General features: G+C 32.3%; 1 protein-coding gene across 2 annotated transcripts in view; it reads left to right on the top strand.

The window, feature by feature from the left end:
- The window catches only part of LOC140439618 (forkhead box protein O-like), a 627,931-nt gene that overhangs the window by 467,516 nt on the left and 134,735 nt on the right, over positions 1-25,680 (top strand). The gene's annotated exons all lie outside the window — the stretch shown is intronic.

Genomic DNA, 25,680 nt, shown 5'->3' with positions numbered 1-25,680 from the left:
CGGTCTTCTTACGTGAAAAATTAAATATATAAAAATCTTGTGAGTAAAAATCAGTTATAATCCAGGCGAGATCTGTCGAAAAGCAGACCATAATGGACATTTTCCATAGGAGTCTGTTTTTTTGCTGGAATCACTTAAGGAATTACCTCTTATTAATAATCACAATATACGCCAGTTACAAACGTTGTGCTTACAAAACATTTTGTATGTGGCTCATACAAAAAAAAATATGGAATTAAAAGTTTTGTTTTTAATGACACATAATATTTGACTAGCGATAAATTAAAAGCATAATAAGTATATAAGATTGCATAATCATTTTGCAATGCACGGTCCGCAAAAAAAATCCAATTTTGTACAATTATGCTGAGCCCAAAATGAGCACTTTAAATAGTCGAAAATTACAGTCTTTTTTACATATAAAGAAAGTCTCAGCTTTTCAGTCGGTTAACCATAGGATGCCTAGGAAATTTTTTAAAGTTATAAATAATTTTTTCAAATTGTCTCTCATTTTCAAATTTTAAAGTAAAAGCTCAGAAACATAAACTGCATCGAACGAAAATGCGAGTATTGAATGATATAAAATTGTTTATTGCAAATTTTCCGTTTTGTAACATTAGTTTTTAAACATAAAGGAAGCCAAAAGACTGCAATTTTTGTAGCACGTTTCGATTTTGAACTCGCCGATTCATTTTTTGCTCGGCGCGCTAGAACCTCTTTTTTTTTACCCCTCCTCTACCTCCCATGCACTCCTAAGCGATTTTTTACGTTTTTTTGTCTTTTTTGTGGATGTTATCACGAGGCGCATCACGAAATTTTTTTTATATAAAAAGTACTTATACATGCCAAATTTATGCTTCTATATCTTGGCAATCAATAAACTAAGGCATTCAAAGTTCTATAATTCTGCCAATTTTGAAATTGATATTTGTAAAACTCGCGAATTTACTTCATTTATTTATAGACCAAAAAATTGTTTATAATTTTAAAAAATTCCATAGGCTTGCTAGTTGACATATTTTAATTTTTTAAATTGCGTTTGAAAGCTAGCCTCTCTTTATATGTCAAAAAAATTTGACCATTTTGGGCCCAGCATTGTTTTGCAAGTTTTCATTTTTTCTGTGGACCCTGAATTACAAAATCATTATGCAAAAACTGTTACATCTATCCTAATGAAATTTAGCACACGTTTCTGGCGTATTATATAGTTTTGCTAGTCGGAATATGAAGGCTGTATGTTATATATATAAGGGGTCAAAATAATTTAAAGAAAAAACTCGATTTTGTTTAACTTTTTTTTCTAATTATTGCTATTTTGAAACAATAAACATTAAATTTTCAATTTACAACTTGTCCTGTATTATGTACAATTGAAAAACGAAACTTTTACCTTGTATAATGCTTCTTGTGTGAAGAGTCTCGAATTATAGGCGAGAAAATATGGACATAAATCTGAATCTGAAATGAATCTAACAATTTTTATATAATATTGCAAGCACAAATAAATTGGACATTTACTAAGGGCAAAATGTTTGAATTAAATTTTTATATCTATAAAAATGCGTGTAAAGTAAGTTGTATAACTTTGATAGATACAGTGTCATCTTTAATCATATTTGCTTTATTATTGGCTATTGATAATAAATTAAGTAAATACTTTTGATTAATTTTTTGTCGTTTACTGTAAGTTACTAAGAGGGTGAAGTGAATAAAATTGAGGGATTACCCTATATATCAGCACATGGACATTTATAGAAGAGCTGAATAAATCTACAGTAAATTTACGATGGGATAATTGGTCTCAGCCAAAGGGGTTATTCCATAATTATTCATTTGTTTGTCTCGTGTTTCGCAAATTGAACGATGTGCATTTGTTTGCCCAAGGCGATTGGGTTTAGGTTATAAACGTACGTCGAGTTCCGTGTTTGTTACCTGTGTAGACAGTTGACGATGTCAATTACCATTAACTATTGAGCTCAACTAATGCATTAGATGAGACCTAAATTCGCAATTAGCGGTGAGAAAATTACTATTTACTTATTTGGGGATGCTAAAATATTAGGTCTTTGATCAAACTAACTTTCGGCGAGATCAAAATGACGTTAGTGGTGATACTAATGTACCTTATTTATAATTTATGAATTAAATTAATAAAATACAAATTGAAACTATCTCTTAAGTATAATATTTTCTATTTCTTTTTTTTTATTGCAGCCGAGACTATCAGATGTGTGGTTAGGGTTCTACTTTCTTTATCCATTTTATCTGTTTTTGTCTATCTTACCAAGTATCGATTAAACAAGAGTTATAGAAATAATGAATAAAAAGTATCGAATTAACTTCTCGTTCAGGGAAAAAATTAGAAATTAGTACTTTGCATTTCTGAATAATTAGGTGCACTTGATTAAAAAACGATTATTCTGGAAATAAAATTATAGTAAAATGAGATTAAAATATCATAATCACACAAATCGGGATTCACACCTCTTTAATCTCTACAGAATTCCTCTCATATTGCTACTTGAATTTTATTGTTAATAACTAATCTGTATATTATATGTTAATAACGTATCTGATATATATATATATATATATATATATATATATATATATATATATATATATATGTATTGGAAATGTTATATATTAAAAAGCAAATCTGAGTCAATAATAGACCAATATCAAAGACCTCTTCAATATATATATATATATATATATATATATATATATATATATATATATATATATATATATATTATAATTTAACTAATTAATAATATAAACATTTCCTAGAACACTGGTAGAGCTTACATCTTACACAGACATAAACCATATAGGTCTGGCCACTCAAAAGAGTCCACCCTAATGTTTAGCAGTATTCATTGGATTATGTGAAAATGTTGAAACAGGTCGATTTTTATTCCAAAGGAGCCATCTTTTAACGATATAGACATCTGTCATTTGTTAACCCCTCCCTTCCGGTGTCATAAACCCTTAATTTTAAATAGGGAATATATGCTGGTCCAGATATCTCGCTGGAGAATTCAGGCATCTATGATTTTTCCTATTAATAGTATTAATTTACTAAAAGTGTTACGCCTTTTAAAAACTAAACGTAAAGCCCATGTCTCGCTAGTGTTAATAACAAATTTTATTAGAAAGTGTTAAGTAAAAAATGCTGCATTAGATAATGAGGAAGACATGAACATTTATGTATTTTTTTTAATAATTGATGCAACCCTTTTATTCTAGAAGGGTAACTGTAATATAATTACAATATTAATTCCAGAAATGTGCAAAAGTAAATAAACAATAGGTCTGTTGTTTGACTTTGATTGCAGATAAATCCTTGTCACAGTAACATGGCGTACTCAGGTGAACAATATTGGTATAAAAGTTATATATAAGCAAGATAGTTTTTATTAAATAAAATTAAACAAAAAAGAAACGATTGTCATACCTTACACATATACTTCAGCAGCCTTACGGACTTCTCAGGAACATATTTCCCTCTCATCCATCTCCACAGCTTTTATTTAGGAACTGTGTCGTACGCCTTCTCAAGATCTATAATTACCAAATGTAGCTCTCTTCTTCTCAAGATCTATAATTACCAAATGTAGCTCTCTTTTCTTCTCGCTACATGCTGACGATGTAGCCTCGTCAGAAGGCATAGGTTTATGTCCTCCTGACATAAACCTATGCCTCTCCTATCGTGGTCTGCCTCCTTAACCTTCGCTCTATCGTTCTCTCCCAAATTTTCATTGTGTGCGATATTTACTTTATCCCTCTACAGTTCTTATAGTCCTTAATGTTCTCTTTATCTTTATACAGTGATACCATCACGCTCTCCCTCCATGTATTGGGATTCCTTCTTCATATACCCTTCTTATCAATTACCATAACACATCAACATCTTTCTCTCATGTAGCCTTCCAAACCTCCACAGTTATTTCATAAGGTCCTACTGCCTCACCATTCTTCATTATATTTAACGTCTCGACAACCTCATCTCTGGCCATTTCGGGTATTAATTCTCATTTTGGGTTCCGCATCCTCTGTCTATTCTCTGGTGTTCTTCATTTAGCAACTTTCCAAAGTACTTATACCATCTTTCCTTTTTTTTCAACATCGGATTTTAACACTCTTCCATCCACACTCTTAATATCTTGTCCCTTCCTTTAGCAATGTTGTTCAACCTTTTCATATTCTCGGATGTTTCCAACTCTTCATACAGCTTTGCAAACGATTTTTCCTTAGAAGTAGCGACAACGTTCGTTGTTTCCCTCTTTGCTACTTTTTTCTTTCTAACGTTCTGTTGCACTTCCCTGTTCCACCACCAAGTTTTTTTGTTCCTAGGAGGCCCTTTGCCAGATGTTTTTCCTAGCACTTTCTCTCGCACTCGTACCACAAGTTTGCTGTTCTGTTGGCTTCCCACCAATCATTGACTGTATTTTTTACTCAAACTTTTCCAGCACTTTACTCTTAAAGACTTTTGCCCTTAACTTACCCCTTAACTTTCACCACTTTATTTTCTGATGTACTACTTGCTTTACTGTCCGCCTCATCTTTATCTCAGTATTCACTATCACCGGTCGGTGTTGACTACAAAATATCTTTTTGAGAACTATTTCCGAAGTGGAAATTGAAACGTCAATAGACTTATTTTAAACTTCAATTGTAGCTTATTTCCATTAAAATATTAATTACTTCAGTTTATAAATATTTAAAATGGCTTATCAATGTTATTAATAGTTTAACAATTGAAGCGTCATTTAGCAATTAATCAAATATCACGAGAACAGTTTTTTTCCAGTTAAATTTCGCCCTATATTGAAAAGTGTGACTGAATACGTCTCTGCATTACGACCATACAATCAGATAATCTCATTATCATAGTAACAATGCAAAAAATGCCATCAGATCCGACATTTAACCTCTGAGGCTCAATTCCGCACCATACCACGCGAGGCCTCGACTTTTCGACATTTTGCCTCTAGAGAACTACCCGCTATCGGTTCTGTTCTCCTAGGCAGCCAGCTCGTTGAATCTCCGCCCACACTTTAAGCAATTAACGTAATACACCGCGAGAAGAAAAGAGGCAAGATCTGAGAGGAGTAAGTAGCTGAAATTGTAAGAATTCCCATAGTTAAATGAATAATTCATCAAGCCTTTTGACGTACGAGTTGCAAGAACAAAAAGTGAAACGGGAGAGCGGAGAGGAAAGGATTAGTTCAGACGCTGGGACTAACTTTACATCTTGATCGAATACGCTAGCATGTTTATACAACGTTTATACAAATAGATAAATGTATAATAAATTAATGAAAACTATTTTTTTCCAGCTTGTAACAAATTTATTTATCCTAACAATCCTGTTATGTTGGTGATCAAATTTTGAAAATTATTTAAAAAAATACTTGTTACAAGTTACAAATTAATTATTTTTATTCTTCTGTTTTTGGTAAACGTGAAATGAAGGTGAAACATCTCTCTCTTTCGGTGAAAAAATAATATAAAATATTCTTTTAATTCTGTTTCATTTCTGTTTTTATACTAAATATTATGAGTTAGTATTCACTATTATCTGTATTTTAATATGTAGTTTATTTTCTGAACCCTCATTTGTTAACTACGAGGGTACAAACTCATGGCTAGCTCATCACTCAAATGGTTTTCGTAATCTAGGAAAAAGCAATAGTTTTCAAATGACTTTGAAATCAAAAAGTATACTGGTATTCTTTATTTGGCCTTTCGGCTTTCAGGTAGAAATATATAGTTTTAGTTATAGTTTTAGAACAAATGCTAATGTTTTAGACACTGAGGCAGTTTTCTGGCAATCAAAAGCTCTAAAGGGATGTAGCCTGAATACAATATATGAAATTTTTCGATAATCATATTAGTTAATTGGGCGATAAGTAATCAAAAAAAAAAAAGAAAAAATTGCAGACCATAAAGAACAAATATTTCGTCTAGAAACAACTAAGAAACTAATAAAAATAAATAAAAGAAAACATTAACCCAAAAAGCCTTAGAATTCGACCTCATAACTGTAAAAATATTAAAACAATTCACAACAAAAGCCTTAGACGCAGTATAATAACTGCAGCTTTTAAACTAGAATACATTTCCAATCCATGTAATGTTGCTGAAGAGATCATGATCTCAAAGAAGAGGAAAACCATCACATAAAATTTAGTCGTGCTGATCCGTATCACTCTTGCCTGTTATGTCAAAAACTGCTTAAAAAAAACCTATCCACCAAGGGAGTGAAACCTATAGTCTAAACAAGAGATGTAATAACATCCCATTAATTTGATTTTTACATATAGAATCACCAATATAATAGAATTAATAAAAAAGGGATCTGCTTTACAATATTTTTGCACATAGTTTACTCGTTTAATAAATTCTGGCATAAAAGCCTCTGCTATAAATTTATACCATATTTATCAAAACAAGACTTTCAAATACTGGAATCCTTAATATCAAAAAGATATATAAGAATGAAACAAGATGATTCCTATATACACCGAAACAAATTTGTACAGTGAACTCTCACAATTTCGTTACTGATTTTTTTTTGTACACAGGTGATGTTTCTATACTGATAAGATGTATGGAATATAATGAGGAAAGAAAAGGCCAATATAGTAGGAGAGACTAAGGAACGAAAAGTACCAGCAATAAAAGCAAGAGAAGGAACTAAAGTAAAATGGAGGGAGAAGATAGAATATTAAAAAAAAAATGGAGACAAGAAGCGTATGAAAGAAGATAACAGATAGAAAAGAATCGAGAAAAATAGTGACAAAATCGAAAATACACCATAGATTGTAAAAGAATTAAAAAAAAAGAAAATAAAAATTAATTATGGAGCGATATTAATGTGCTAGTGAATTTATACTAGACGTAGGACAAACCAGTGGAAGAGCTGTGCAAAAATTGCAAATAGCTGTTAATTGGATCGATGATTGACCAAGGAGATAGCGCATTAGATTAAACGAAGCAAAATTAATACATGTAATTTTTACAAATATAACTATTCGAAACATTTAAGTTAGCAACAACCAAATGCTATACTCAAATACCGTAAAATATTTGGGAATTGCATTGGACACCAAGCTTCGTTTAGGCTGAACAAAAAAAGAAAAGCTGGAGTTAGATTGCTAAAAAATGCATTGAACAGTGGACGAGATTCCATTCACTTGCTACAATATAAGCTGCTACTGTATAAACAAATATTAAAACCAGTCTATATATCCGACATCATACAACTATGGTCCTAGCTTTATAGACTTTCTCAAAGCATTCGATACGACAGCAATTATCAGCGTAATGAGATCGTTGAAGGAAAGTCACATAGATTATCGGTACTACAAACTTATCGCGAATATATAAAATAATGCAATAATAACCTTAAGACTACACAGATACAAACTGTATCAAAATCAAAAAAGGAAGCAGGCAAGGAGACCCAGTTCTGGAACATGCTTTCAAAAAATTGGAGTGGGAAACCAAAGGAATCAATATCGACTACGAAATTCTCTCCCAACAAGCTGACAGAAGAAGCAGAAGTATACCCCTTCCCGATGGACACACGACGTCAAAAAAATCACTGGGAGAGACCTATGTATAACTTTGTACGCAGAAGGCTGAATGATGATGATGATGATATAACTATGAGGTTGTACCAAACGGAGTAATAAAGATATAATACAGCGATTTTAAAACAAAGTATTGAACGAAACATGGAAGAAAACAGAGGAACATGGTGAAAGTCTTTTGGTACGTAAGAAAGTATGACATCCACAGAGATCTTGGGATACAAACTATCTGCAATGCAATAAAGGGGTTTACAAGGGTCATGAAGTTTGACCCTAACAACATAATGAGGGCATCCAGGTCCTAGATAACTTATAATCAATTATTGAGACTCGAAACATGTAAAATAGTACAACAGTGAAAAGATTCATATGAGCATATTAACAAATAGTCTAATCAACCACTGAAGAAACTGAAGGAAAATCATGGTAAACTTTAAGCTAAGTCGTAGACAATAGAATTCTAGCATTAAATTAAATTGTATATTGGTCTAATTAACTAGTTTATAATTGCTTATATTTAGAGAGTTTTATCGTCTCCTGCAAAATGGCTTGCTGCCGATAGATCTGAATATAGTAGAGAATATGAAAAACTATAGATATTCTAAAATTCTTCGTTAAACATTTCGTTTCGGTCCAGCATCTGGACTATATAAGGGGGTGATTAATTTTCGGCGCGTATGTCTGGATTAAAAGATCAAGTGAGAGCAGTGAGAGGCAGGCGCCTCGACTTTCAGGCGTCTCCTAGGCGTCTGTTAGCCCTCTCCTTCTCCCGCTGTCCTTACTCATTTCGCACCTCCCACCCCTAGATCTCTCTCGCACCTTGAAACATCGGGCGCCGACGACTGTCAACTGTCCCAAACGGCAAACGCCGCTCGTTCCATCAAGTGAGCGCCGATACCAGAAAAGAAAAACGACGACGTCGATGTGGAGAAGCCACATTTGAATTTGGGGAAAGAAGTTACGGAAGTGTTGCTAATTTCTTTAATTGAATTTATGTCTTCTAATAAATCGTCTCAGTGAGCATAGCTGAATCCTTAAAGTATTATTAACCATACAGGATAGGTATTTTATTTGAAACAACTTTTATAAAAATGTTAGCCTAGTTGATTGGTGCTAACTAAGCTACTCTGTTAAGTTTCACAGCAATCGTTTCTTCTTCTCATATGTTTTTCTAGGATTTTTCTTTAAGAAAAATATGCATAATATGCTACTTATTTGTTCATCTAACATATAAATAACCTAATAAGGTTTTTGTGTTGAATAAAGTGTAAAGGTATATCCATTCTATGTTCATTTTAAGTCACTCTATTTTTTGCTGGAAATTAACGTTTGTTTATTTATTACATTTTCATAATTTCTGCCACTTTTTGGAGTTTTCCTACTTTTTTATTCTGTAAATACTTTCCTTATAAAATTTTATAATAATTAGTAAATTAAATAAATTTTTTAAATAAAGGAATAATATATTCTATTACGGTTTCTTTATATTTTTTAATAATTTCTGCGTCTGTCATTTCCATTCAATAATCAAAATGACTAATACTACCTTATTTTAATTTGTTTGTTTCCTTTATATATTAAATTTCATCCTTATAGGCGTCTTTTTATTTAAATTTGATTTAAATAATGTGAAACAATTACATACTTTAACTTTTTAAAATTTGCAATTTTCTCGTAAATTTTTTCAACCCCGCAGTAAGTAACAAAAAGATGCGAACCGACAAGTTTTCTCATAAGAATTTCCCTTGTTCGCCGTGTCACCCCTCGGGCTCCCATGTCAAGTAATAGGGCTCTCCCTTTCACAATACATTGGTTTCATGTGGAGCTGCTTACATGCCCCAGTTCGGAAAGCAGAAACGTAGAATCAAGGGGGCTTCTAAAAGTATAATTGATGTTACTTATTTCTTTTGCACAAAACTGTTTTTTTTTGCTAAATAAAATTAAAAGCAACTAAAAAATTTACTTTCTAACCAATTTACACCAAGAATATTATATGTATATATTTACAGTTGAGCCTAATTCTAATCGTCAACTGTTTTAAACCGACTACATAATATACTCGGTCCGTTGGTTCTTTGAACATGCGACATCATTTAATTTGTACGAACTAAATAAAAACGTATATCGTCCTTTCATTAGAAAATGAATTTTAGAATTTTTTAATATAATATATTGGTATAACAAAAATAAATTGAATCTTCTCAGTGTTTAACAGCAGAGAATTAACGACTTTGATTTTATAACAGTTAACTAGATTTATATGCTGTGATCCAAAAAACGGAATATTAATTAAATTTGAATGATCCTAGTTTAGACTTGGTGATCAGACGACCGAACAGACTTGAGCCACATCCTGAGTACGTGAGTATATGACGAGAGACCCAATCTATAAAACTATGTGGTTAAAAGTTCAAATAAAGAATTAATAAGGTTCTTAAACTACTTTCTTATGGCATGTCTAAGTTAAATAGGTATTATGTTTTTATGTGTTTAAGCCACAATTATTGGTTGCGATTGTGATGATAATCACATTTTTAAATGACTAATGTTTGATGTTTCGATTTCCACTCCGTAAATCGAAAATTCCACTCCCAAAATTTTTATTTCAAAATTGACTTGCTTGACCCTACAAGATCTAGGTCAACACAAATGAAAAATGATACAAGGTGGCTGAAGATGTGGTGGATGAGTTGAAGAAGAAAGACCTGATGGCAGATATCGACAGTAAGAGGAAATTGGCAATCATGCAAAGGAAACTCATGAAAGAGCATGTTTCAAGTAGCTAATAAAGGAAAGCACGAGCTAAAAATGTAGATAATGGGAAAAGAGCATAAAAAATTGTAACAAATATTTACAAATACATAAAAAGAACATTTCGAGTGTTATTTTTTACAAACTTGTTTTACAAATCAGTCATATTACTTTTATTTCATACCAAATACCAAGAAAATTAATCATAAAACACAAACCTATTTTTTTGCTAAACCATCGATGAGTTACTAAAAATTGCGATGATCTATAGTAAAATAACTAGCGGACCAACTCGACATCGAGTTTTGATGTAAGATTTGCTGATATTTAAGAGGGGCAGAGTCTAAAGATCCATCGTTTCCGTCGCCTGGTGTAAATGTTCCAAAAATCCTAAAAATAAACTGTATCGACGCCAATTTTTTTAAATTGAAAATCGATACAGTAGTTTTTTAGGATTTTCAGGAAGATTTACATTAGGAAACGGAAACAATATGAATGTTAGACTCCGCCCCTCTTAAATAAAAAACGGAAGTAAAACCGGAAGTAACTTTTTTTTGCATATTTTAGATTGTAAAATGCCACGTTTAAGAAAAAGAAGTCGGTTTGAGAACTCTAACTAACTAACTAACTAAATTTATATTTAAATATTATTTAAATTTAAAAAATACAGAAAACAGTATGATCCTCCGCGCTAGTCTACACTACTGCCTACTGTTCCACTTTTTTGAGAATAAGCCACAATTTTACTTTAGAATAAGTTTATTTTTTATTTATTTATTTAAAATAAACCTAATTTAAAGTAAAATTGTGGCTTATTCCCAACAAAATTAATAATATATTTCTAACTAATAAATTAAAAACAAAGTAATGCCTACCTCATTATTTAATTCTTCAAGTATTAAACTCAAAACGTAGTCTAAATCTCTAAATATCAATCACAACACCTCACACACGCTGCACTTGTTGGAAACAGAATACTTTCTAACTAAACATAAAAATAAAAAAATACCAACTCATCAGATAGTGTAAAACAGACCCCATAAATTAAAATCGGAGACAGGAGGATCCCGAATTTTGAGTGGTCATTATCGTTATTCCTTAAGTGGAAACACTTGTTGGTGCATTCCAGCATTCGAGAATTGACGCGTTGTTGCATTGTGTATAATATTGAATTCCTATACTTTACTATAGGAAAAATTCATTTTATGGCCGCCATTTTTAAACCGGTTCGAATTTTTTAAATTTTAAACCTTAGGGAGAATCTACTCAACAATCTGTTTAATTATTCGAAAAAATTATTCTCCTATCTATCACCGTTTAAAAGGAGTATTGCGCATAAGAAAAGGGCTTAGCCTTTTAGTATATAAGATTAAGAAGGTTAATTTCTTTAAAAAATTATTTATGAAGAAAAGAATGTTAAAGTTGGCCACAAAAGTATGTTACTAAAATAAACATTTTCATTTAAAGCTAAATTTAAGAAAAAAAAGCAAAAAAGTAACAAATCTGTTAAAAAAATATTTATTTACAAATAAAATAGAAAGTATTGGGTGGTACTGAAATGGACTATTGGAGATGATGTTGCCGGGATACTAGGCTTGGAAAACGCTGGAAATTAGGATGCGAGAAACGGCGCCAGCTGTAGAAGACCCGCCTATTATATATACCAATGTTAGAAATAATATAAAATGCAAATGCTAGTTTTATGAACAATATACATACCTATCATACATTATCATACCTAGTTTTAATATTTATATTCCTATGATTATAAACATCTGCGAGCACATTATTACAAAATTAGAAGCAGTCTGATCATATGCATTTAATACAGGAGGCTCTAAGACATTGCTGTCTATCGCTAAATTATCCAATACTTTGTAGCGACTATCATCCATTGAATCTCGTTAATCCTTAAATTATTTCCATTACTCAACATTAGAAACCCATTTTCCGCACCCATATGAGAGTTCCACAAAGTTTCGAGCACGTATTATGGACTTACATACATTTTCTGCACGGTTTCTTATCTGTGTCAATGGTGTAAGCAAATAATTTTTTTACTACATACCCTGCATCTCCGATAAGTGTTAAAGTTCCGAATTCTCCATTTTCTAATTGCTGATTTATTCATCATCATCATCAAACCGTATGCGTCCACTGCTGGACATAAGTCTACCTCAACTCTTTCGATCTGTCTCTGTCTGTGCGGCTTGCATCCACTTATTTCTAATGCGCCTTGGGTCGTCAGTCCATCTAGTTGGTGGGCGTCCTCTGTTCCGTATTGATTCTTGCCTTGGTCTCCACTTTAAAATACGTTTTGTTCTAAAATCTGTCTGATAATCTGTCCTACCCAATTTCATTTTAACGACGTGGTTTTTTCAACAGCGTCTGTTGTTTTTGTTGTACGCCGTATTTCTTCGTTTGGGATTCGGTCTCTCAGAGAGACACCCAACATCTGGCGCTTCATAGTCATCTGAGTCACGCGAATCTTATTAACTACCTTTTTTGTGAGTGTTAATTTTTCGTTCCATAAGTGAGTACAGGTAACACACATTGGTCAAAGATTTTTCCTTTTGAGGCATATGGATAGATCTGATTTAAATACATAGTTTAATATACCAAACGCCCCAGGCTAATCCTATGCGACGTGGGAGCTCACAGGTCCGGTTATTCCTGCCCAACCGAATTTCATGTCCTAGGTACTTATACGATGTAGTCTGCACAATATCAATTCTATCAAGAGCAATATTTCGATTTAGCATCAGATTAGTCATTATTTATTATGTCTTGTTCATAGTAATCTTTAGTCCGACCTCCAACGAATCGTGATATAATTTTTCAAACATTATTATTGCATCATCCATACTATCGGCTATAAGGACGATGTCATCTGCAAATCTCAAATGTCTGAGCTTCTCTCCATTTATGTTGATACCATGCTCGTTCAGATATGCCTTCTTACAAGTATGTTCTAAAAGCGTCGTGAATAGCTTCGGAGAGGCTGTGTCTCCTTGCCGTACTCCTCGTTGTCTACAGAATTTATTTGTTTCTTGTTCAGATAGTCTTACGCTAGCTGTGGCATTTTGGTAGATATATAGGGATTATATGGATTGAATCATGGATAGATCCTGGCCACCTTGCCACAATATCTCGAATTTTGAAATTTGCGTGGCAAATAGGTACATTAACAGAAAATAAATTTTTTCTATTTCGAAAAATTTCTGCTCGGTCTTCATCTTCAAATACACATGCTACTTATTTTAACGCGCGTACAGTCTAAAGCACCAATAGCCACAGGAAATTATGCAATGTTGAAGAATCCCACTTGTACATTGGTTTGGTTTCATCTTCAATACGTGGAAACTGCAAGTACTGATTGCTTAAATTAGCAATAGCTCTCGTGATCTGTAACGTATATAGTAATAAAACTGTTAAACATATTTTAAAACTATTACCTACCTCAAATATACTTTGCTTGTTGTACTTTTGAACCAAATATTTTAACCTCTCACTGAAAAACTGGGCATTAAATTCCATAAAAACATAATATTTAACAAATTGATTAAAATGAATTAAATTAAAATAGGTTAAAAATAAGAACACCGTTTTAGGAATTACTGTAATATTCTGAGAAGGAACATTAATTGAATATTAAAATTGTTTTTAAGTTCTGATAGGGAGAGGAATTATCTGATGAATGTATTATTCTTAGAAAGAATATAAATTTTTTGTGAATAATAAATAACTTAAACAGCTGTTTTGATTCTTTTAGGTATGGTAACTAAACTAGTTTTTCGAATATTAAACTTTTTAAAAATGACTATATTGCAGTAATATCCACAACTCTTTCCCATTAAATAAATACGAGTTTCTTAAAAAAAAAAAAAAGTTATCTTGTTTGCACGCTCCTTTCCATATATTTTTGGAGATTTGGTCCTTAACACCGCAGTTAGAACTAGTCTGTTCAATTAAATAAAACTTTTTGATTGCCATCATTTTATACAAGATGTTTGTAAATATTTTGCCAGTAATTCACATTGATAACATGCTTATTCTCTTAAAAAAAAACATTATAAATTCACTAAGAATAAAAACAAAACATTAACACCCAGCATACGGAACAAATTACACTATGCTGCCTAAAACAATGTAAACAAAACAAACACTACATTTCGCAATGTAATTATGTTTCATGTTCTTTATTAATTGTAATAAATTGATTAAAATTGAAAACTCACAATAAAATTGACCTAACACCGGTTTATTCAGCACAAATTTATTTAAATAACGCAGTCTTTTTTCACAACATAACAGATATAAAATATTGATTAAGAAGCTATCTATTGGTTTACCACAAACATTGGAGAAATAACAATATCTGCCATATACTGCCCGCCTAAACATGACAATAAGAAAGAATAATTACAAGAATATTTTAACACCCTAGGAAACAAATTCATTGCCAATGGAGATTATAATTCAAAATACCCGATGTAGGGCTCTAGACTAACAACATCAAAAGGCAGGGAATTCGTCTCAGTTTGTCAATTTAACAAATTCCATACAAATTGCAGCCTGGTTTGGACTCCTGACTATATATCACCCCCGAAAGGAAACAATGTCTTACATGGAAACAAAAGAATTAATCCATAAAGAGGAAGCTTTAGAATTCAAAAATACCTACTAAATCTATCTTCAGTCGAAGCTACAGATTATTATACTCGTATATAATACGCAAGAAAACTCAAACTATTTGGCAAGCACCTTCAAATTTTTCTTCTCCTGCCTTAAACATTTCTGCTGATATTTCTGTTTCTAAGGCTTTTAGTATTTTTATTATTTGATTAGTGTCTCTATTACTGTACAACCGTCTTCCATTTTAAGTGCTTCTTCTGTTTTTTATTTTCTCTATTATTTAAAAACTAATAATTAGTAAATAATTATGGTAAATTTCTATTATTTGATGAAAAAGACAGCAAAGATTTGATTTCACATTCAAAGCGTCTATGTATCTGTTGATACGTATTTCGACTTAATAAGTCTCATCAGAACAGTTATTCATAGCCGTTCTTGAACGTGAAATCAAATCTTTGCTGTCTTTTTCATTTTATTCGGATCTACTCTGTATGAGTACAAGAAACAAATTCGTTATGGATTTCTGCTTAGTTGATAGACATGTCGTGGAATGCAAATTTTAGATTCCCCATGTCTCTATTAACATCTTTATCAACGTCTGTTATACCTTGCATTTATAGAAGGTTCAGATTAAAGCAGAAATCTGAATTTGTTTCGAAACTATCTTACCGATTTTTCTATTATTTGCTTTTTTTTTAAATATAGTATTATATATTATTAAATTGACTTCATAATACTGATAAATTAAAATCAGAAGAAAATTAATTGTGATAAAACAAACAAATCGTGTAGCAAGAAATGAATAAACAAGGTTTAGTAAGATCTGGAATCAATAGACGTGAAAAATTATTTTTTGAAGTAATGAGAAAAAATTCAGAAAAATTAAAGAAACAATAAATTGGCAGATATGATGTCTCTTCTAAAGCATTTTTTATTTTCTACTGGGTACTGGACGACGCCTATGTCGCAAACTTTTTTCCCTCTATCCCAAAGACTGATTCTTTTAGTTCCTTATATTCAAAGAGAAGGGGATGCTTTCTGCAAATCATTATCGGGTAATATATTTTCTTATTTTTATTCGATATATTCGAAGTGATTTACATAATGTAAGTGTATTATATTAAATGCAAGGGATCCATAGGAGAGGGGTGAAATGGATTCGGCAAGGAATTGAACAAAAAGATTTAGATGAGCATCCAAATGGTTTGGATAATCTAATTTTATACACACAAACTTTAATATATTAGCAAAAATAATATTATATGGTGAAGGCAATATCTATTAAAAAAATGCTAAGTTTACAAAACTTTCTTTTTTACATTATTTCAACAAGCATTCTATTCTATCCTTGGATCATGTCGATATTTTATAATTTAGACGAATAAAATGTCACTTTTGTCCAACTGGTGATAAAGTTAAGTATGTTGTTGCTCAAAAATGAATGAAATATCAAAATACTGTGTAATTTAGAATCTAAACATATGTGTCAAGTAGCAACGAATGCAATCAAGCCTGTAGTGATGGGTTTTATTGAAACTTTTCTAATATGTCAAGTCAAAGATCCTGAACCAAGATATGATATTTTTTACCAGAAATGTTTAGTTTCTAAAAATCGACGAATAAAAACACAATCAATTTTTGCTTAAAATGTGTATTTTACGTTTAAGTTGATGACGGTGATTAACAGGTTGACTGCCAAGTCGTCGTATACGACTGACAGTTCAATAAGTACTTTCCACGGCGTTCAGTATAGGACCGATTTGATGCGGTCTGTGATTGTTATTGCTGTTATCTATGAAGTTATTGCAGTATTCGACCGCGCTGCAGTATACAGTCATCGCATATACATATCAGTTTTCTTTTTGGGTAAATCGGGGAGACTGAAATGATATCGAAATTTTGACACGTATGACATTGCCATGTAACATACAAAAGTTAAATAAAAACCGGAAAAATTAAAAATTTTCTGTTATTTGGTTTGTTGAAACAATCTAAACAAAAGTGTGGTTGACTTTTACAAGTTTCACAGAAAGTAACTTCTTTTTTGACCCGATTTTTTCTCCATATTAAAAGGTCCTTCCTTTTTCGCCAAAGTATGAATTTGCATCGATCTCCTTGTTGTTCGTATTTGTTGTTGTACTCCTTCGGAATCATTCTATGGCTCAATTTTCATTATTATATGCTCTGTGGCTTTATTACATGCCCTCCAAATTCAGTTATTTTCATTGCTTTTTCGGCTAGTTGGTTGAAAATAATGTGAGAATTTACGAATGATGTACCGAGAAGAAATTTCACAGCGAGCTTCCTGTATCATTTCAGTGATTTTCTTAGGGGATAATTGTAACTTGCCATCTAGTCTGACTTATCAGTTAGGGACTTTGCCTCATTGTATTCTATTACAGCCCAAGGTTTATGAACAACACCAGTTCGTCGTTTAATTACACGAGTCTCGGAAGTGTGTTAAGTAGATAGTAATAAGACGTATATTTTATCTTTCCACCTCAGAACGCAGATACCTCTCTGGTTTTCGAACTAGAACGTTTCTCCTTTTTCAATTTTTTATTTACTACTTTATTTGGGTTTCTACGACGATTTGCTCTTATCGTCCGAATATAGTGCGTTTCCTTAGTAAAATGTTACCTTATTCGAGGCTTGTATAGTAGTTATCAGCTACTATCGTTCGTCCTGAATACAAAAGGCGTTCTGATAGGTTAATCACTACAGAAGCGTTACTTTCATTTTTCTCCTTACTTGCACATATCTTTATATTCTATGTGTTGCCATTGTCACTACAAAGCTTAATCCCATACTAATGCGTTTCTGTGGTATGTACTGCTTCATTACTAGCACTCCTTGGAAGGAATAACAGACTCATCAATACAGAATATTCGCCCTGATGTATAAACTGTTTAAAGGTTATTAACTAGCACTGGTTTTACTTTGTGCATGCGGTCACGATTTGGACACGTGATATTATCGGAGAAGTTCCACATTCTTAGAAGTTGAAATCGGTTTCTAGCCATAAATTTCGAAACAATACAATTTTTGTAGAAATTGTCAGTGCTTCAGTATTTGTCTATAGAAGGCAGCCTTACAAGTCCCATATAACCTACAAGGTCAACAAACTCTACAAATTTTCTCTGTTGGTTGAAACACATCGATGTAGTCTAGATTCGTTACTGATATCATTACTATCGCACAAAATCTGGCTGACATACAAGTTAGTTTGATTAACCATTCCATCTATAACTTCATCATCCACGACAATTAGAAAACAATTATAGAAGGTCAAATTTTTTATACGAGCTGCAACGTAATTTGTCTGTAATCCACCTTTAGCAGGCCCATATGTTTTTTCCATGAGCAACATTTTCCTGGCTTCGGTGATCTTCATTTTGTTCAGACGATAATATGTTTTGTTTTAATTTTGACGATAATTTCTCTTTTTGCAACCAAAGTATTTAGCTTTTTCCGTTTAGTTTTCAATTTTTTTGTTTTCACTTCTGAGCCATCGGAGCTATAAGGAATTTGTTCATTGCTGGACGGCAAGAATAGAGTATTTATGTCAAAATCAAAACAACTGAAATCATTAGGTTCGTCATCTGAAAAAAAATTGTAACCATGAAACTCCCAAAAATTTTCGTACTAATAAATAAAAGTGTATTTTTTAGTATTGTCTTGCTTATTGTGTACGCATTTCAGTCAGTACTCCTATGCAATTTATGTATTTACAAATATGAAAATAATAGTTATATATTACCTGAACGTTTATTGCTTTTGAAAACCATACCAACCATCACTTTACTAAGACTTATATGTATACGTCTTAACACCTACGACCAGGCGGTAGACCGCTAAAATATTTTTTCGAAAATTGGGATTAATAAATAAAATTGACGATACATTAGAATTGGAAGTATTTCAGTTGATTGCCAGATGCACTATTTTCAACTTGGCACCATGGACTTTTTTAAACATTTTTTTTGTGACCGTAACTTATTTTAAGAATCTGCCAGAATTTTTTTGTAATATAGCTTCTACTAAAACGAAAGATATTGTCAATCAAAAAACAGTTGTTAAGTTTAAAGGTAATCAGGCCTCCATACACTCCAGTTTAGGGTAGAAAATAAAAATCGAGGCCCAGGTAGGTTAAAACGAATTAAGTTAAGTGGATTTATTTTTTATTAAATAAGTTAACCCAACCTACTCTGCCCTAATCGAACTTAATTTTACTCGGCCTAACCTAACGAAGCCTAACCGTAACAAACCCTACCAAACCTTACCTTTAAATCTTGTTAGTTTTGCTTGCTCACATCTTATTCTACCAGGCTCATCTTTTATGACCGTTTAAATTTGAATGTCGTTATTCGAACGAATATTTTTCAAAAAATTACCAATTTTGAAATTTTAATCGTAGATTTCTCAGGAACAACCGCGAAAAAGAATGTAATATTTGGACTCAGTATTTTTTACTTCAATTATGAACAAATTTTAAAGAAAATTATGAAAAACCTTTATTTCTCATCTTCATTTAAGCCTGTAATTTTAATTAAAATCAATTAACTACTAAGTTATACTTAATATTTTCCACTAAAGATATTTATTCATGGTAGCAATAAAATCCATCAAATATTAAAACTAGAAACAAAAAATATTACATAAAAACAGAATTGTAGTCTACAATACCGCCTACTATACCACTTTTTGGTTTTTACGAACCTGATTGTATCGAAAATTTTTTGCTGCTAAATCACGACATGGATTTTCAATCTTTCAATGTCGTTTACCATAACAAATCTCAAAATGTATGAAAATCATATTTACAAAGTCGAGTAACCTCCGTTAGACGGCTCTTTACAAAAGTTTTAGTGTATTATACGACTCGTATATTTATGCCTCACCGATAAATGTAATGACTTGATTAAAGCACAAAGTGAAAAACCGAGGTAAAAGATCAACATTGCTACAAACAAGACAACTTGTATGTTAAAGAAGTAATCTGTATGTATTATATTAAAAGATATTTAATGAATTGCTCGTATCTCAAAATGACACAAAAACTGTTATTTCTCGTGGAAATCGCCTTTCTAATTTAACTCTAAAATAGTACTAATGGTTTTCAATAAAGTAAAATATTAGCGATTAACGTTGAACTGCATATTTGAAATACACTTGGAATTAACTTACAGAACCTGTATTTCAAGGACATAATAATTTTTTATTAATATTATGTGTGTGTGTGTATATCTGAAGTCATTAAATTATGCGATGGTTTGATTATGCGGAAGTAAATTGGTCGATAAGATTGATATAGGTATTCTTTTTAGCTTTAACTACCCGTATAAGTTTAAAAGACAGAGATTCATTCTACACAGGATTTTAATCACTGATATGAGAATTTTCTTTTGTAAAGAGAATCTTCTTTTGGAAAAAAAAATTCTTCCCTATGTCATTTTAGGAATTGATAGAAGAGTGTTGATTCTAATTTAAAAAATTTTGGCATACGGGCAACTGGTACCTTAAGGGTGTTAATTAGTACCTAAACATGTAATGGTAATAGGTCAATATCCATAATTTTCTCCTTCATGCCACTTAAATGTTTGTTAGTTTTCACTACAAGGAACCTACAAAAATGCAAATCGTGAAAACGAAAAATTCGATTTTCAGAAAAACGTTCCTTAGTTCAACTCTAATTTTCCTTTCTTTTTGCTTATCTCATATAAGTTCTTTATGTTGTTTACCAAGAAGTACTAATGTCAACTTTAGATCCTTACTTTTCGTATCTAGAAGGTACGCCAGTGTATCCTTAGATATTGGGAGGTTTCAGCCTTAACAGCTTTCTTTAAGAAATATCTTTGTGATATTAAAGGTCTCTTCTTAAGCAGTACATACCAGTGCAAATTATCCGTCCATGAGTCGATATATTTCACATAGAGGAGCACTAATTTCAGTCTCGGGGACTACGTTATCTGGATAGATAGGTAAAATGAGGTGGCTTTTGATCTATTCCACTGCGACCTTTTCAGATCTATTGTGGTCCTCTAATCCTAGGTTACTTTCTCTCTAATCTGACCCTTTCAAAAAGGTTTAATAGCTTCGAAACTAAACCATCAATAAAACTTTTTGCCGGTGGCTTTTCCTCGAAAATAAAGAAACACACATTTGCCAGCATAGACAGAATCTGCATAGATCATCATCTGCCAATCTCATCAGCTTCAACTGCCTATTCAGCTTAAAGTACCCTGTTAACAGACCAGGTCTGCTGTAAATTTTGGCGAATGTTCTATGATGAACTTTTTTGTCTGTGTTGGTCCTGGTGAATTCCTCCACCATTTCAGAAATTAGTGCGCTACCCACTTCCTTGTAGCCGTTCTTGTTACTCCAACGCCGCAAAAGGGTTCCGGCGTAACTAATGGCATTAATGAGCCTTGTTTGGCCATTTCATCTGCTTTTTCGTTGCCCTTATGACACTCGTGCCCAGGCTGCCGTAACCTTGCTACGGTCTACTAGTTTATTTAGGACACCTACAGAATCCCATACTAGCTTAGAATTGACCTCTACAAAATTGAGTGCCTTAAGCGCTGTCTGGATATCTGTGAAGACTCCAGACTTAGATAGACTTACCGGAAAATTTATCCTTTACTTCATCCGTACTATGCCGGCTCATACATCCTCCGATGTTGTTGAGCTATCAGTGTACTAGGTAGCTTCCGCCAGTATGGGTACACCTTCCTTCAAGTCCTCCCTGCTGGTATATTAATTTTGAATTTATTGTCAAAGTTATATCTTATAGCTGATAGATTAATGGGTTGCTCCATTACAATATCTGCTTTTAGCTCCTCGATTAGCTTCCTATTGTCAGCACTACACGTCTGACTTATGTGTTGCTGAATATGTATTAATCTGTGTATCACAGATCTGGCTTCGCCTTGAATAAATATATGAAGTGGTGGAAGATTTAGCAGGACTTCTAACACCGCTGTAGGAGTTGTTTTTATGGCCCCCGTAATACACAGACATGGTAGCCTTTGTGTATTACTTAGCAGCCTTATTGCTTTTACTTCCTACGTCTTTGTCCACCACGTTCACGTCACAGATCCATAGATCATCATTCTTACCACACAACCTTCTACATCTGCCCAAGGACAAAGTAGCTTTCTAGTTCTAGTTATCCGGGTAGGTCTTGGAGAAAACTGCTATGTTGATATATATTAGACTTGTTGAAATTTTTTCGTAGATTTCTGAGCTAAGCTAAACAAATACCGCTAAGCCCGCTTAGCGGTATTTGTCACATCAGTTCTCTCTCGAAAAGTTTTTCGATGTTTCCGTCATATGACGACCTTGTCAGTGTCAACATCCTGCGTACTGTACTCATATTTCCCAGCCTCTTCTATATACCTAAAATTTCTCGTTGTTTTTTGTAACAATACTCGAATACTTTTAGTTTCTTTCTCGGCGTTGCTGGGAGTGATAGCTTGTCGTTGGTCTGTTGGGTATCCTTTTTTAAGTAGTTCTGTTTGAATGTTACAATGTTTTTAATTTTTAGGTGACGCACTAAGAATAAGAACACTTTACATTATATTTAACGTAGATAACATAAATATGGATTACATGTTCCAAAAATTTGAAAGATTCATCTACTTCGTTTAAGGCGGAAATAATATATTCTTTCTTCCTCTTTATCTTTTTAAGTATTTTTAATTGCTTGTTTTATTTTTCAAATTATCGCATTTGTGCTATGTACTTTTCTCAAGAAACCCTGAGACTTCTAATTCTAATCTTTTAAAAATGCAAATTATTTGGTATGTGTACAATACCTATATCCCATAAATGTTTTTCCCATAGCTACACCTGCGGTTGCCTTATCCTTAATGTAAAAAACAGGTTAACGACCGTGTGGTAGGTCACTTCAACCTCATCTAGAGGAAGTAAAACCTGAAGACACAGGTGTATTGATAAGTTTAATAAACCGAGATTAGTTTTGTAGTGGTTGCTTTGATTCATAATGTTATTGTATGAGCGTTCTATATACATTTTTGTATATAAAAAGCATAATACAGCTTTTAATAAACGTCGCACAAATTATGATAACGGTCTTAATTTATATTTATTCATCTGTCGATAAACTTATCTTGTTACATAATGTATAAACTTATTTTGTTACATAGTCAGTTTCACACGATCTTTTATTAGTAAATTTTCTTTTGATTTAATGTGTTCCGTTTTCATAAACTGGTCAACATGTAAAAGAAAAAACCGTCTACTACAGCTATTTATATTAAGCTAATCGCCATATTGCAGTGTTCTTTTTTCCATTGCCAGGTCTAATTTATCTTTAAATTATCCTTGGGGTCTTCCTCTCGTTGGTATTTCTATCGAACTACATTCTGTTTTATGAGATATGAGACTACAGAGTTTACTTATACAGTCTCGTATTTGTCTTAGTTTATTTTTTATATGAACTTTGAAAAATTAAAGGCAAATATCGAGCACAATTTTAATAATCAAATCTTACCCAAGCACTTTCGCTTTCTACAGCATCATCAGGGGCATTTCGTCAAATTTGGGCTATCCTGCAAGCGCAGAATGTAATAAAAATAATAAATAAAGTTTGTTTTCTTTAGGTTTATTTCCTTTCATTCTGGTGTACTCCTGTTCTAATTTTCTAATCATAAAACTGAGGTCGTTTCTGTCTTTTGCGATAACTACTTGATCGTCAACGAAACTTAAGGTATAAGATTGTATATAGGTATTCATCTCGTACTGGTTTGCCCATTCCTTCGTACATTTTTTTCAATATTCTCAGACTTTTCTCTAGAACTATTTTGAAGAAAGTGGGGAATCAGAGCAGCCTTGGAATAATCATTTTGTCATATTAACTGGGTTGTATATTTTGTTTCTGACTAATGGCTACTTTATTCTCATTGTAGAATGCTTTCATTACTTTAGGTGCCATTTGTGAAATGGTACCTAAACCTTTGGTATCGTTTATTGCTTGACATAGTTTATATACATATGCTAATAATGTAATGGTTTATAAATGCGAAACGTACTGGTCTATTTTTCTATTCATTTTTATGAGTTGTTCTAATATATATACTCGGTTCGCTATTCCCAGTCCGAACTGTCTAGTGAATTTAGTAATTATTTTTTTGCGAAGTTAGTTACTTTTTGACAGACTTATAAGTGGCTGGAAATTACTATACAACCGAGTACACGTAGGTACTCATAGCCAATATTAATAGTAAACAAACTAAATAGTAAATAAAATAGAACTTTGCGAATTACCGACAATCAATATTTATTTATCTGCACCATATAATAAATAGTTATGTTAAATTATAACAACTAAAATATATTTGTTAAATATATACTACCCAAAATTTGATGGGTTTAGTATACACTTCCACTATTTAGAATAATTCTTCTTTTTTTAAAGAAAGAAGTCTGCAAAAGTAGGATACTTGAGCTATTAATACTGAGAAGTAGGAATTGTTGTGTTCTAGGTTTCCGACAATGAATCTGTCAAAATATGCCCGAGCTAAGCGAATGGAGTATACATGTAATCTATGTATGAATTTCCTGCTGTAAATCCGGCTTGGTCTTCTCCAATATTCACTTATATCTGTAAGTTTTCTTGGAGATTCTTTGTTTTGGTTTGTTAATAGATAAAAGTACACTGATTCCTCAATAGTTCTGGCATTTTCTTTTATTTCCCTTCATATATTCTAGATGTAATATATGCTTGTGTCCTTTTGGTGGCAAGTGTTCTCCATTTAGCCTTCTCTCAAATATTTTACATATCGTGCGAAATAATTTCTGCGATCCATTTTTAATCAGAACCTCCTGTACCTTCTGAGTTTTTCTTCTTTAATGTTCTGATTGCTTTTGTCTTCTGACTTTTGTCAGAGTAAGTTGAGAACTGTTTTAGGTTACAAGTTTGTAGTATTCTGACCATTTTTATTGTTTGATTTACTTAATTTGTATTCTAACCGTCGTATTTTTTTTGGAATCTCTTCAGGATACGTTCTACGTTCTACGTTTTACGTTCTATATTTCTGTTCTTGGAGAGCTCTAAGTCTTCATTATTTTTGGTGTTAAAATGTTTTATATGAAGTTTTTTCTTCTCTTTTATACTTTTTTTTTTCAATGTGTCTTCACATAGTTTAGTTGTCCAAAAGTTAGGAATACGTACAAATGAAATATCTGCGCCTATGTTGTTTCAAAATTGTTGTTGATATTCAATCTAGAGCTTTTTTAATTTACAATGATAAAAGATTTGAATCGATTTTGTATCATTTTGGTGACATTAATATTTCATTTTGACAGATCTAGAGTAATTGCTTTGTTACAACAGGGCTTTAGTCAAACTGATATCGCGAATATTGTTCTTGTTATGTGTTCCAAAACTAACCTACTAACACAAAATGGTAAGGTTGCAATGGGCTAGAGAAATAGTGCATCATGGTCCTAACTGGAATAACGTGATGTTCTCTGGTGAATAAAAAATTGGCTTTGTTTTTAATTCGCGAAAAACACTAGTGCGGAGGGCCCCATTACGACAAACTAGACTAGAAATAGCTGCTAACTGCGTGTCTCATTTAAAGGTGGCAGTATTATGATTGGGGGCGCTATTATGAATGGTACACAGACGCCACTACTAGTTCTGGAGAGAAGAGTTACTGGTGCT

Source organism: Diabrotica undecimpunctata, chromosome 4 (assembly GCF_040954645.1).
Source record: "Diabrotica undecimpunctata isolate CICGRU chromosome 4, icDiaUnde3, whole genome shotgun sequence".
Taxonomy (NCBI): domain Eukaryota; kingdom Metazoa; phylum Arthropoda; class Insecta; order Coleoptera; family Chrysomelidae; genus Diabrotica; species Diabrotica undecimpunctata.
The sequence above is the reverse complement of the archived record's forward strand: the minus strand, read 5'-3'. Positions and strand labels throughout refer to the sequence as shown.